This window comes from Lissotriton vulgaris, chromosome 2_1 (genome assembly GCF_964263255.1).
Source record: "Lissotriton vulgaris chromosome 2_1, aLisVul1.2, whole genome shotgun sequence".
Taxonomy (NCBI): Eukaryota; Metazoa; Chordata; class Amphibia; order Caudata; family Salamandridae; genus Lissotriton; species Lissotriton vulgaris.
Window position 1 is genome coordinate 1,978,305,222 of NC_141687.1, and position 14,565 is coordinate 1,978,319,786.

General features: G+C 50.6%; 1 protein-coding gene across 1 annotated transcript in view; it reads right to left on the minus strand.

Moving 5' to 3' along the window:
* LOC147733595 (ADAMTS-like protein 5) overlaps positions 1-14,565 on the minus strand; it is a 262,354-nt gene that overhangs the window by 103,635 nt on the left and 144,154 nt on the right. The window lies entirely within an intron of this gene.

A 14,565-nucleotide genomic window follows, 5' to 3' on the forward strand; every position in this document is an offset into this window, starting at 1 on the left:
CCCCCCCCGCCATCATCTGACTGACCCGATGTGAGGCGGCCAGTTTGGAGAACTGTGTACGATGAACCTCGGCTCCGCTCGCCTCCCCCCTCCCTCTGCCCTCCTCCGTCGCGCTCTTACCTCTAACCGCCCCCCCCCCCTCCCTCTACTGCAGCTCTCGGCCTCCACCCCTCCCTCCCCCCCCGCTTGTCGATGGAGCAGAGAAGAAGCCTTCAGCAGACCGTCCGTTCATACCTCCTGCACGCACCATGAGTGCAGCATCCATGTATCTAAGGCGCAGACACGAATGTACCTCTTCGCACACCCCCCCTCGCCATCATCTGATTGACCCGATGTGAGGCGGCCAGTTTGGAGAACTGTGTACGATGAACTGGTTTGAAGGAACTGGGTTCAGTTTACGTCCACCTTTATGGCTGCCGGGGCGGCGGGACGTATCTTTCTCACATTTTTTGTAACCGTCTTTAATATGTGACCAGACAGGTTTGGTTTTCCATGTACTGAGAAGTTGTCGCATGTGTGTGCAACCACCATCGCTCATAAATGCACACGCGTCTGACACTTCCACACCCGACGCTCGAGCAGTGCCTCCGCAGCAAACACTCGCTCCCCAACAGCCAAGAGCTCCATGTCCGCCCCGTTCCCTACACCGGTCAGTGGCACAGGCAGCCCATAATACTCTCGTGACGTAACTGTCTTTGCCAGCGCCGTTGCTAAGGTCTGGGCTCCGTGCACAGCTTTACATTTTGTGTGTTTTCTTTCTCCTACCTGCTCACTCTTGTCCGGGACAAGACGGGAGGGGGGATGTGAGTGAGACAAGTTCTCCCGCTCACCCCCCCCACCCCCCCCAACCCCCCCATCCCATTTTCCAACACACCCTCAATTGAAAGCGGCAGGTGGGCAGGGGCCAGATTTGCTTTCGCCCAGGGCGCTCTCTTTGCAAACTCCATCTCTGAGAGTGTCGACGTACATAAAAGTCCAGGGAGTTCCTTCCCTGGAAGACGCACCTCCCCCCAACAGAAGCATATTTATTTGCACAGAAAGCTCATCTGAGGCACATCTTTTTAAAGATGTTTTTGCGTGACACTCCTGCGTTACTTTCTGTTTCCAGGGGGAGAGTCTCCTCGTGACGTCACCGGTGTTGGTGGTTACTGCCCCCCCCCCCCAGCACGTGCCCGCCTATCTACGTCTGTTTGTGGCTTGTTGCTACGCGGTTCACATCCTTAAGTACACAGTAGTCAATGCTCAAAGCTGTAAGTGGCAGCGAAGAGGTCTGCCGGCCACCTTGTTCTCTCTGCTTATACCCTTGCAGCAGGGGTGTCCAAATAGGGAACCAGAGGGCCATATCTATGACAGATTTTCAGGCTATACATATAAAGAGAACTACATACAGGGAAATTCAAGTGAACTAATTTACATAGTCAGAGGTAGTGGGTACAATTGTAGGTAGGCTTCCAAGAACAGTTTCAATCAACCCTCCTGGGCCCGCATTGGACACCACCGCCTTCAGGTCCAGTGGTCTCCAGACATACGCGTCCACAAAACTATCACTCTGGATGGGATGGGTGAAAGAGACTATGCCTTCTCAAAGGGACTGTGCTGCATCCCTTCTTACTGTGTGTTAGTTGTACAACAGTCTCTGCAGTAGCAGCTAAACCCGCTGGGCTATCTTGTGCCACAGAATGCATGGAGTGCGGCTCAGTGAACAATGCATCGGCAGTGACGCCAGGTTGGAGTCATGTCTCCCAAGATCGTGTTCTTTTAACCCTCAGTTGACCCTCAGGTTCTTTCCCTCTCTTGGACCTTGTATTTCTCAGAGAGGAGTTCCAGTTGCCCAGTTAACAAATGGCTCCCACTGGATGACGTTGCACCACATGCAGTGATGAACATTGGATTTGAGTTATATTGTGCGAATTCATCTACAAATTAAAACCAATGTCTTGTCACCAAACAACAAATGCAAGGTAAAATCACTGAACAACATTAAAAAAATGTTTCCAAGGTAAAAGAGGCTTGGGCAGGAGTTCCATCCCAGATTGACCAATCTTAAATTCTTTAGGTATCTTAAAAAAAAACGACTTTGTAAAATTTAAAACAAATAGGTTCTGCTCTTTAATACCCCTCCCTGCCCACCTCTTTTCAAATTCTACATGTTCATAAACAGGAATGCTCTGAACAGACTTGTTATCTTTGATGTGAACATTTTCTGTTGTAAAGCGCTCTGATGCCTTCGGGTCGAACTAGCGCTATATAAAAATCTCAAATAAATAAAGTAGCTTTACGTCATGAGGCATCTCTTTGCTACGCGGTTCACATCCTTAAGTACACAGTAGTCAATGCTCAAAGCTGTAAGTGGCAGCGAAGAGGTCTGCCGGCCACCTTGTTCTCTCTGCTTATACCCTTGCAGCAGGGGTGTCCAAATAGGGAACCAGAGGGCCATATCTATGACAGATTTTCAGGCTATACATATAAAGAGAACTACATACAGGGAAATTCAAGTGAACTAATTTACATAGTCAGAGGTAGTGGGTACAATTGTAGGTAGGCTTCCAAGAACAGTTTCAATCAACCCTCCTGGGCCCGCATTGGACACCCCCGCCTTCAGGTCCAGTGGTCTCCAGACATACGCGTCCACAAAACTATCACTCTGGATGGGATGGGTGAAAGAGACTATGCCTTCTCAAAGGGACTGTGCTGCATCCCTTCTTACTGTGTGTTAGTTGTACAACAGTCTCTGCAGTAGCAGCTAAACCCGCTGGGCTATCTTGTGGCCACAGAATGCATGGAGTGCGGCTCAGTGGACCTACTGGTGACACTCCAACAGGTATACTATAACCAGATGAAATCTAGGCTTTTCAGGACTCAGTTTCCCACTTCCAGCTCTAGAGCCTAGACCCAAAATTGAGATGGCGATTTAAAAGGCAACATTCTGAGAGGACTATTTTGAAATTGTATATCAAAAGTGAGACTTATTGCCACATGTATTTAATAACTAAAAGGGACACCTGGTAGGAGCATCTGCAACCCCCCCCCCCCCCGCCCCCAAGCAGTTTATTTGTTTTTAAAGTTCATTAGGCATTCAAACACATTTTGACAAGCAGAGGTGTAGCGATCCATAGTGCAGCAAGTGCAGTGGCACCAGGGTCCAGGGCTGTGAGGGTCACACCGCTTCACAATTATGGATGCTTTTACTTCTCGGCACGGGATCAGAGGTCTCATTTTCCATGGTTCCAGTGGGCCCTATGGCACCCTTGCTACTCCGCTGTTGACAAGCCCATGATTGTTATGTTAAGTTGTGTTATGCAGATTCGTAGAGTGCAGTATCACCTGGGACGATATCCTGGCGCTGAGCAGCTGCGAGTCTAGACACACCTGGAGCCTTGTGGGACTACTCGAAAAGCCAGGTCTTCAGCTTCTTGCAGAGTGCAGAGTGCAGAGTGCAGAGTGCAGATTCCAGATTCCAGAGTGCAGATTCCAGATTCCAGATTCCAGATTCCAGAGTGCAGAGTGCAGATTCCAGATTCCAGATTTCAGAGTGCAGGTGCAGAGTGCAGATTCCAGATTCAGAGTGCAGGTGCAGAGTGCAGATTCCAGATTCAGAGTGCAGGTGCAGAGTGCAGATTCCAGATTCAGAGTGCAGGTGCAGAGTGCAGATTCAGAGTGCAGATTCAGAGTGCAGATTCAGAGTGCAGATTCAGAGTGCAGATTCAAAGTGCAGATTCCAGATTCAGATTCCAGATTCAGAGTGCAGATTCAGAGTGCAGATTCAGAGTGCAGATTCAGAGTGCAGATTCAGAGTGCAGATTCAGAGTGCAGATTCAGAGTGCAGATTCCAGATTCAGAGTGCAGGTGCAGAGTGCAGATTCAGAGTGCAGGTGCAGAGTGCAGATTCAGAGTGCAGATTCCAGATTCAGAGTGCAGGTGCAGAGTGCAGATTCAGAGTGCAGATTCCAGATTACGAGTGCAGATTCCAGATTCCAGATTCCGAGTGCAGATTCCAGATTCATAGTGCAGATTCAGAGTCCAGATTCAGAGTGCAGATTCAGAGTCCAGATTCCAGATTCAGAGTACAGGTGCAGAGTGCAGATTCAGAGTGCAGGTGCAGAGTGCAGATTCAGAGTGCAGATTCCAGATTCAGAGTGCAGATTCCAGATTCAGAGTGCAGATTCCAGATTCAGAGTGCAGATTCCAGATTCAGAGTGCAGAGTGCAGATTCAGAGTGCAGATTCCAGATTCCGAGTGCAGATTCCAGATTCAGAGTGCAGAGTGCAGATTCCAGATTCAGAGTGCAGAGTGCAGATTCAGAGTGCAGAGTGCAGATTCCAGATTCAGAGTGCAGGTGCAGAGTGCAGAGTGCAGATTCCAGATTCAGAGTGCAGAGTGCAGATTCCAGATTCAGAGTGCAGATTCCAGATTCCAGATTCAGAGTGCAGATTCAGAGTGCAGATTCAGAGTGCAGCTTCAGAGTGCAGAGTGCAGATTCCAGATTCAGAGTGCAGATTCCAGATTCAGAGTGCAGATTCCAGATTCAGAGTGCAGATTCCAGATTCAGAGTGCAGGTGCAGAGTGCAGATTCAGAGTGCAGATTCCTGATTCAGAGTGCAGATTCCAGATTCAGAGTGCAGATTCCAGATTCAGAGTGCAGATTCCAGATTCAGAGTGCAGGTGCAGATTCCAGATTCAGAGTGCAGGTGCAGAGTGCAGATTCAGAGTGCAGATTCAGAGTGCAGATTCAGAGTGCAGATTCCAGATTCAGAGTGCAGATTCCAGATTCAGAGTGCAGATTCCAGATTCAGAGTGCAGATTCCGAGTGCAGAGTGCAGATTCAGAGTGCAGGTGCAGAGTGCAGGTGCAGAGTGCAGATTCAGAGTGCAGATTCAGAGTGCAGATTCAGTGTGCAGGTGCAGAGTGCAGATTCAGGGTGCAGATTCAGAGTGCAGATTCAGAGTGCAGATTCAGAGTGCAGATTCAGAGTGCAGATTCAGAGTGCAGAGTGCAGATTCCAGATTCCGAGTGCAGATTCCAGATTCCGAGTGCAGATTCCAGATTCCGAGTGCAGATTCCAGATTCCGAGTGCAGATTCCAGATTCCGAGTGCAGATTCCAGATTCCGAGTGCAGATTCCAGATTCATAGTGCAGATTCCAGATTCAGAGTGCAGAGTGCAGATTCCAGATTCAGAGTGCAGAGTGCAGATTCAGAGTGCAGAGTGCAGATTCAGAGTGCAGGTGCAGAGTGCAGATTCAGAGTGCAGGTGCAGAGTGCAGATTCAGAGTGCAGATTCCAGATTCAGAGTGCAGATTCCAGATTCAGAGTGCAGATTCCAGATTCAGAGTGCAGATTCCAGATTCAGAGTGCAGATTCCAGATTCAGAGTGCAGATTCCAGATTCAGAGTGCAGGTGCAGATTCAGAGTGCAGATTCAGAGTGCAGAGTGCAGATTCCAGATTCAGAGTGCAGATTCCAGATTCAGAGTGCAGATTCCAGATTCAGAGTGCAGATTCCAGATTCAGAGTGCAGATTCCAGATTCAGAGTGCAGATTCCAGATTCAGAGTGCAGATTCAGAGTGCAGGTGCAGAGTGCAGATTCAGAGTGCAGATTCAGAGTGCAGGTGCAGATTCAGAGTGCAGATTCAGAGTGCAGATTCAGAGTGCAGGTGCAGATTCAGAGTGCAGATTCAGAGTGCAGATTCAGAGTGCAGAGTGCAGATTCCAGATTCAGAGTGCAGATTCCAGATTCAGAGTGCAGATTCAGAGTGCAGATTCAGAGTGCAGATTCAGAGTGCAGATTCAGAGTGCAGAGTGCAGATTCCAGATTCAGAGTGCAGAGTGCAGAGTGCAGATTCCAGATTCAGAGTGCAGATTCAGAGTGCAGAGTGCAGATTCAGAGTGCAGAGTGCAGATTCCAGATTCAGAGTGCAGATTCCAGATTCAGAGTGCAGATTCCAGATTCAGAGTGCAGATTCAGAGTGCAGGTGCAGAGTGCAGGTGCAGAGTGCAGATTCAGAGTGCATATTCAGAGTGCAGATTCAGAGTGCAGATTCAGAGTGCAGATTCAGAGTGCAGGTGCAGATTCAGAGTGCAGATTCAGAGTGCAGATTCAGAGTGCAGAGTGCAGATTCCAGATTCAGAGTGCAGGTTCAGAGTGCAGGTGCAGAGTGCAGGTGCAGAGTGCAGATTCAGAGTGCAGATTCAGAGTGCAGAATGCAGATTCAGAGTGCAAGTGCAGGTGCAGAGTGCAGGTGCAGAGTGCAGATTCAGAGTGCAGATTCAGAGTGCAGATTCAGAGTGCAGATTCAGAGTGCAGATTCAGAGTGCAGAATGCAGGTGCAGGTGCAGAATGCAGAGTGCAGATTCAGAGTGCAGAGTCAGAGTGCAGGTGCAGAGTGCAGGTGCAGAGTGCAGGTGCAGAGTGCAGATTCAGAGTGCAGATTCAGAGTGCAGAGTGCAGGTGCAGAGTGCAGATTCAGAGTGCAGAGTGCAGAATGCAGGTGCAGAGTGCAGGTGCAGAGTGCAGGTGCAGAGTGCAGGTGCAGAGTGCAGGTGCAGAGTGCAGGTGCAGAATGCAGATTCAGAGTGCAGATTCAGAGTGCAGGTGCAGAGTGCAGGTGCAGAGTGCAGGTGCAGAGTGCAGATTCAGAGTGCAGATTCAGAGTGCAGATTCAGAGTGCAGATTCAGAGTGCAGGTGCAGAGTGCAGGTGCAGAGTGCAGGTGCAGAGTGCAGGTGCAGAGTGCAGGTGCAGGTGCAGAGTGCAGGTGCAGAGTGCAGGTGCAGAGTGCAGGTGCAGAGTGCAGGTGCAGAGTGCAGGTGCAGAGTGCAGGTGCAGAGTGCAGGTGCAGAGTGCAGATTCAGAGTGCAGGTGCAGATTCAGAGTGCAGATTCAGAGTGCAGATTCAGAGTGCAGATTCAGAGTGCAGATTCAGAGTGCAGATTCAGAGTGCAGATTCAGAGTGCAGATTCAGAGTGCAGATTCCAGATTCAGAGTGCAGATTCCAGATTCAGAGTGCAGATTCAGAGTGCAGGTGCAGAGTGCAGGTGCAGAGTGCAGGTGCAGAGTGCAGGTGCAGAGTGCAGGTGCAGAGTGCAGGTGCAGAGTGCAGATTCAGAGTGCAGATTCAGAGTGCAGATTCAGAGTGCAGATTCAGAGTGCAGATTCAGAGTGCAGGTGCAGAGTGCAGAATGCAGAGTGCAGAATGCAGAGTGCAGATTCAGAGTGCAGATTCAGAGTGCAGATTCAGAGTGCAGGTGCAGATTCAGAGTGCAGAATGCAGAGTGCAGAATGCAGAGTGCAGATTCAGAGTGCAGATTCAGAGTGCAGGTGCAGATTCAGAGTGCAGATTCAGAGTGCAGATTCAGAGTGCAGAGTGCAGATTCCAGATTCAGAGTGCAGATTCCAGATTCAGAGTGCAGATTCAGAGTGCAGATTCAGAGTGCAGAATGCAGATTCAGAGTGCAGGTGCAGATGCAGATTCAGAGTGCAGGTGCAGAGTGCAGGTGCAGAGTGCAGATTCCAGATTCAGAGTGCAGATTCCAGATTCAGAGTGCAGATTCAGAGTGCAGATTCAGAGTGCAGAATGCAGATTCAGAGTGCAGGTGCAGATGCAGATTCAGAGTGCAGGTGCAGAGTGCAGGTGCAGAGTGCAGATTCAGAGTGCAGGTGCAGAGTGCAGGTGCAGAGTGCAGAATGCAGAGTGCAGAATGCAGAGTGCAGAGTGCAGAGTGCAGGTGCAGAGTGCAGGTGCAGAGTGCAGGTGCAGAGTGCAGGTGCAGAGTGCAGGTGCAGAGTGCAGGTGCAGAGTGCAGATTCAGAGTGCAGATTCAGAGTGCAGATTCAGAGTGCAGGTGCAGATTCAGAGTGCAGATTCAGAGTGCAGAATGCAGATTCAGAGTGCAGGTGCAGAGTGCAGGTGCAGAGTGCAGGTGCAGAGTGCAGGTGCAGAGTGCAGGTGCAGAGTGCAGGTGCAGAGTGCAGATTCAGAGTGCAGATTCAGAGTGCAGATTCAGAGTGCAGATTCAGAGTGCAGGTGCAGAGTGCAGGTGCAGAGTGCAGGTGCAGAGTGCAGGTGCAGAGTGCAGGTGCAGAGTGCAGGTGCAGAGTGCAGGTGCAGAGTGCAGGTGCAGAGTGCAGGTGCAGAGTGCAGGTGCAGAGTGCAGATTCAGAGTGCAGATTCAGAGTGCAGATGCAGAGTGCAGGTGCAGAGTGCAGGTGCAGAGTGCAGGTGCAGAGTGCAGGTGCAGAGTGCAGGTGCAGAGTGCAGATTCAGAATGCAGAATGCAGATTCAGAGTGCAGAATGCAGATTCAGAGTGCAGAATGCAGATTCAGAGTGCAGAATGCAGATTCAGAGTGCAGAATGCAGATTCAGAGTGCAGATTCAGAGTGCAGATTCAGAGTGCAGATTCAGAGTGCAGATTCAGAGTGCAGATTCAGAGTGCAGATTCAGAGTGCAGATTCAGAATGCAGATTCAGAGTGCAGAGTGCAGATTCAGAATGCAGATTCAGAATGCAGATTCAGAGTGCAGAGTGCAGATTCAGAATGCAGATTCAGAATGCAGATTCAGAATGCAGATTGTGTGGGTGACTATGTGTGTGTGGGTGGCTTTGTGTGTGTGGCTCTGTGTGGGTGTAAAATGCAATAGGTCATGCATTTGCGAGCGATTAAGCTATTGGCATTGTAAATGACAAGGCCATTTATTTAACGATTACGCTATCGGCAATGTAAATGACAATGCCATTTATTTATGATTTTTTTTTTTAAAACACCCCAAAAAAAATGTCATGAGCAATGCCAATAGCTCTACCTTTAATATTGCCGAGACCATTGCATTGTAAATGCTTGTTTAAATTGTATTTGTAAATTTCTTTAGACAGTGTCAAAATAGAACAATCAGCCGACACGTGTTTCGTCACCTGGGTATTCACCCGTGACTCTTCGGGGCTGAATGGAGAAATGTATGATCAAGCGGTATCGCTGGACCGGTGATAATTCCAGCCCGGTCAGAACGGGTAAGAAAAACCTCTAAGGTAGATAACGGCGTGCAGGTGATAAAAAGGGGAGGACGAGTGTGTCCCATCCCAGTGGGCTCCGGATGCACGCAGGTACGTCCGTCTAAAGAGCATCTTTGTGCAGGATGGACACTTTCGGGATCTGTCTCACTTTCCGGTTGCGGAACATATCAACATTTAGCAGTTCCACCATTGAAAATACACCATTACATGCTAGAGTTAGGAGAGTAAATTAAGTTGTACTTAACGGGATTGCCAAAAACTGCAATGAAGAATTTATGCATGTATGAATTGGGCTCATGGAAAGCACTGGAATGTGGTGGAGAATGACGCAAGAATGATTAAAAAATGTGTACAAAACCAGGAGAGGAAATGATGAAAGGGGCAGTTCTATTCAATATTCAGCCTAAGGGCATAAAATGTTCTGAAAGGTGGCTTACTAGCGGTTGAAATAAAAAATATGTCAGCAGTTAATCCATGCCAAATTTACATAGGGGGGATCTATAGCCCAGGGACTCTAGGGTTTAATGCACAAACGAATGTGGCTGACCCCCTGCTGGTGATATCGTGCTCCCTTTAGCAGAAGCTCTAGTCTGGCCATGAGCAGACTGAGTCTAAAATACCTTCCACTCAACCCATCAATCCCACACACAGACACCCCCCAATGCTCACAAATATTCACAATCACACATGCACACATGTACGTACAGAAACATAAACACACAACCAACGACCTACAATAATCCCACTGTCAAAGAAATTCAAAGCAAATATTTAACATACATTTGCAAGTAGAAAAAAATCAACTGTTACATTTCATGTAAAATACGTCAAAAAAAGGGTGTAAAAAACTTCTTGCCATCATAACTACAAATACCTTAGGCAAATCTCTGTCGAGATAAGGGATTTGACAACAAGGCTTATCCACCATTAACTGCTTAAAGCGACCCTTGACCCTGTCACCAGGCAGGTCGCTCCCCTCACCGCCGCACAGCCCCCCTGTGTGCCCGGTGTCCCGCTGTAGCTGACGCTCTTAGCTAGAGTGTGCCTAGTTTTTGGTTTGTGTGCCTGCTTCCTCCTGTGTTCTACTGGGTAATCACTGCTGTTATCTGGTTTCCTTTTGTAATTTTTCTGCCTTGCGCCCTGTTGTGTACCCCTTGCGCCTTCTGTATCGCCCACTCACCCCTCTGTGTTTTCCTGCTGCTGTGTCCCCTGAGGCCCCCTCCCCCTGTCTTCCCATTTGCCACCTCGCTCCCGCCTCCCAGCTGCTCCTCCCTCCCCTCATATGGAGGCCGCGCAGCGGATGCACCGCTGGCACGCCGAAGGCGCGCCTAAGGCAAACCCGTCTGCACCCGTCTGCGCCTGGACCGCGCCCAGCACCTGGACTCCTGGACCCCGGAGACGCCACGACACCCGACTGCACTATGACGTCAGCACCCTCCACGCACTCAACCCTGGGCGAGAACACACCTGTTACCGGGGAACCCCAAAACGCACCCAAGGACCCTTCTCCTGCCAGAACTGCAACTTCACCACCACCCGGCCAGCCAAACCGCCCACCATGGAACCCAACAACCTCATATGCATCCTCCTCAATTCCAGCTCTGCCCGCAAACACGCCATCGAACTCTGGGACCTCCTCGACTCTACCTCCCCTGATGTCACCTTCCTGACAGAGACCTGGCTGAACCCCACCTCCACACCCGACATCGCCATTGCCAACTTGGAAGGCTATAAGATCACGCGCAGGGACCGCACCAATGGAACAGGAGGAGGAATTGCCATCGTCCACAGGAACACCCTCAGAGTATCAACCAACACCGACGACACCCTCTGCACCGCTGAACACATGCACTTCCAGATCCACACCGATCCCAACACCCCCCTCAGTGGGACCCTCATCTACAGACCCCCCCGGACCCAGACCACAGTTCAGCAACTCCATTGCCGACTTCATCAGCACGTACACCATCGCCTCCACGGACTACATCCTCCTAGGAGACCTGAACTTTCATCTCGAGAACAACAACAACACCAACTCCACCACCCTGCTTGACAACCTCCCCAACCTCGGACTCAGACAGCTCGTGACAACACCCACCCACACCGCCAGCAACACGATCGACCCCATCTTCACCGCAAGTCCCCACATCTCCTTCAACCACACCACCGAACCCCACTGGACCGACCACAACTGCATCCACTTCACCTTGAGGAAGCCCACCACGCACCACCGCACCCAACTGCTGCCCCGACGATGCTGGAGCAAAGTCACTGAGGACCAGCTCACCACCACCCTTGCCCTGAACCCACCCACCGACTCCACTGACCCTGACACCGCCGCCCGCAACCTCCGACAATGGATCGACGACTGTGCCAACACCTTCGCCCCACTCAAGACACCTGTAATGCCTCGATTCTCGAGCCATTCCCCTCCCCTATATAAATAGCATCATTGCCTGCGAACGTTGCTAAGCGTTCTAGTTCCTGCCCCCCATTTCTGTCCTATAGTGATTGTGTCTGACTTCCGTTTACGCAAACACAACAGGTGATGGACCGAATGTGGATCAATGTCACACACTCAACCCAGTCCGAAGATACTTCCGTTTACGTCATTTCCTGTGTTTAGTGGCGTTCTCCGTGTGGGGACTTTGTCCTTACGTTCTCTCGGTACTATACTGTTGTGTGCCGGTAATTAGTACTCGTCTCTGTTTCCCTTCCCTGGTGCTCCGCTGTTGGGTTGCTGCTTCTCAACCCTGCAGCCGGGCGCTGCCTTGCACAGGTCTCCATTTCCCTTCCCTGGTGCTCCGCTGTCGGGTTGCTGCTTCTCGACCCCGCAGCCGGGCGCTGCCTTGCACACGTCTCCATTCCCCTACCCTGGTGCTCCGCTGTCGGGTTGCTGCTTTTCGACCCCGCAGCCGGGCGCTGTTGCTGTGCTTCCCTGTTAGCTACCTGGTGCTGTGTTGGGTGGCCGGATTTCGTCCCGTTGCCCAGCGGGGTGTTGCATACCAATTATTTCTATTTTAGTTTCTGTCCCATAGTTCCGTGAGTTAACCGATATTGCTTCTGTTGTTCTGCTTGGCATTATAAGTTATTCACTTTGGCGTCTGAAGTCGCTACTAGGCTACTCCCTAATTAGTAGCTCCTCGGTTGCTCTCTGATTCATGAGCATATCGTACCTGGGAGAATTTGCGTGGACCACAACCCTGTGCAGTGGATATTTAAGACGCAACCCATCTGAATCACGGTAACAGCGTATTTACGCAACCTTTTGATTATTCTCCAATTTTGTTGGTTTCTTTACAATATATTACAGTCTGACAGTTAACACATATGCTACATACACCTCAGAAACAAACAGATATTCAGAGAAGAAGAGATCCTATAGCCCATAACCTACTTGCCCCTCCTGGTTACTTCAGCAGAACCACGTTGGTGAGCCTGTTAATTCCTCATCCAGAATTGAGAGTACATAGGTTGGAATATATATATATGCTTTGTTTGTCTCATATACAGGTGTTACAAGAGGCTTTCAGTATACTGACGTGTAGAAGGCATATAGGACTACTCTGCATGCATCCCTCTGCATTACCTATGAGCCGAGTAAATCAAAGTGATAGGTTAAATGTTGGTATTGCCATCATATGTCTTATAGTGTTACGCCACTGGTGCGGCTATAATCTTGTCCTTTCTTTACAGCCTATTCTACTCACAAAGATCCATTACAGTGGTGCCATCGACAGAGGATTGTTTTGTCTTACCCCCACCTTTCCTTGTTTTGTTTCCCTGTTTTCCCCTGGCGTGCCACTCGATACTCTAGAGTCTGGTAGAGTCGAGAGGCTGTAGGGGAAGGCTGAGGACTATTCATCAGTTTCCTGACGCTCCTGTGGAACGATCCAGCAAGCCATTACAACACCCTCCAACAGCCACACCAGCAAGAAAGCCACCTGGCTCACCGAAGACCTTCAGGCCTCCAAAAGAATATGCCGGAAACTGGAGAAGAACTGGCTCCACGAACGATCACCGGACAGCTACACAGCCCACTAGAAAGCCACCCGCAGGCATCACTAACTCATCAGAGCTGCCAAGAGGGCCTCATCCAAAGACCGCCTTGACAACAACGCACACAATACTAAGGAGCTCTTCAAACTCGAGAAGGAACTCTCCAACCCCAGCTCCAACACCAACGACATCCCGCCTTGGCAAGACCTATGCGACTCACTGGCAACATTCTTCCACCGCAAGATCACCGACATCCACTACAGCTTCAACGCCACGACCGCACCGACGACTACCGCTCCCACCACCACCACACGCACCAATCATCTAATCTCCTGCACAAATGTCAACAACAAGGACACCAGCGAGATCATGAAGACCATCCACTCCGGCTCACCGCTAGACCCATGCCCCCACCACATCTTCAACAAAGCCAGTGCATCCATCGCATTCCATCTCAGCAAGGTGATCATCATCTCCTTCAAGACGGCAACCTTCCCAGAGAGCTGGAAACACGCGGAGATCAACGCCTTACTCAAGAAACCAAAGGCGGACCCCAAGGACCTCAAGAACTTCCATCCGGCCCATCTCCCTGCTCCTATTTCCGGCGAAGGTAACCGAGAAAATCGCCAACAAACAGCTGACCCACTACCTCGAAGACAACATCATTCTGGACCCATCCCATTCTGGTTTCCGCAGCAACCACAGCACCAAAACTGCCCTCATTGCCGCCACAGATGACATCAGGACCCTGCTAGACAACGGAGAAACAGCAGCCCTCATCATCCTGGACCTGTCAGCCACCTTCGACGCGGTCTGCCACCGCACCCTACGCACATGCCTACACGACGCCGGAATCCGAGGGAACGCCCTGGACTGGACCACATCCTTCCTCTCCAGCAGAACTCAGAGCGTCCGCCTCCCCCCTTCCACTCCAAGGCCACCGAGATCATATGCGGCGTGCCCCAGGGCTCGTCCCTCAGCCCGATGCTGTTCAACATCTACATGACACCCCTCTCCCACGTCGCCCGTCAACACGACCTCAACACCATCTCCTATGCCGACGACAGCCAGCTGATCATCTCTATTACCAAAGACACTCACACAGCCAGAACCAACCTCCACGAAGGAACGAAGGCCGTCGCCGACTGGATGAGGAACAGCCGACTGAAGCTGAACTCAGACAAAACGGAGGTCCTCATCCTTGGGTCCACCCCTTCGGCCTGGGACGACTCCTTTTGGCCGACCACACTGGGAACGGCTCTGACACCCACAGACCACACACGCAACCTAAGGGTCATCCTCGATTCCACCCTCACCATGACTAAACAGGTCAACCTTGTCTCCTCCTCCTGTTTCAACATTCTCCGGATGCTACGTAGGATTTTCAAGTGGATCCCCACTGAAACGAGAAGAACAGTCACCCAGGTCCTCGTCACCAGCAGGCTGGACTACGGTAACGCCCTCTACGCAGGAGCATCGGCCAAGCTCCTGGGACAGCTGCAACGCATCCAGAACACCTTGGCACGTCTGATCCTCAACATCCCCCACAGCAGTCACATCAC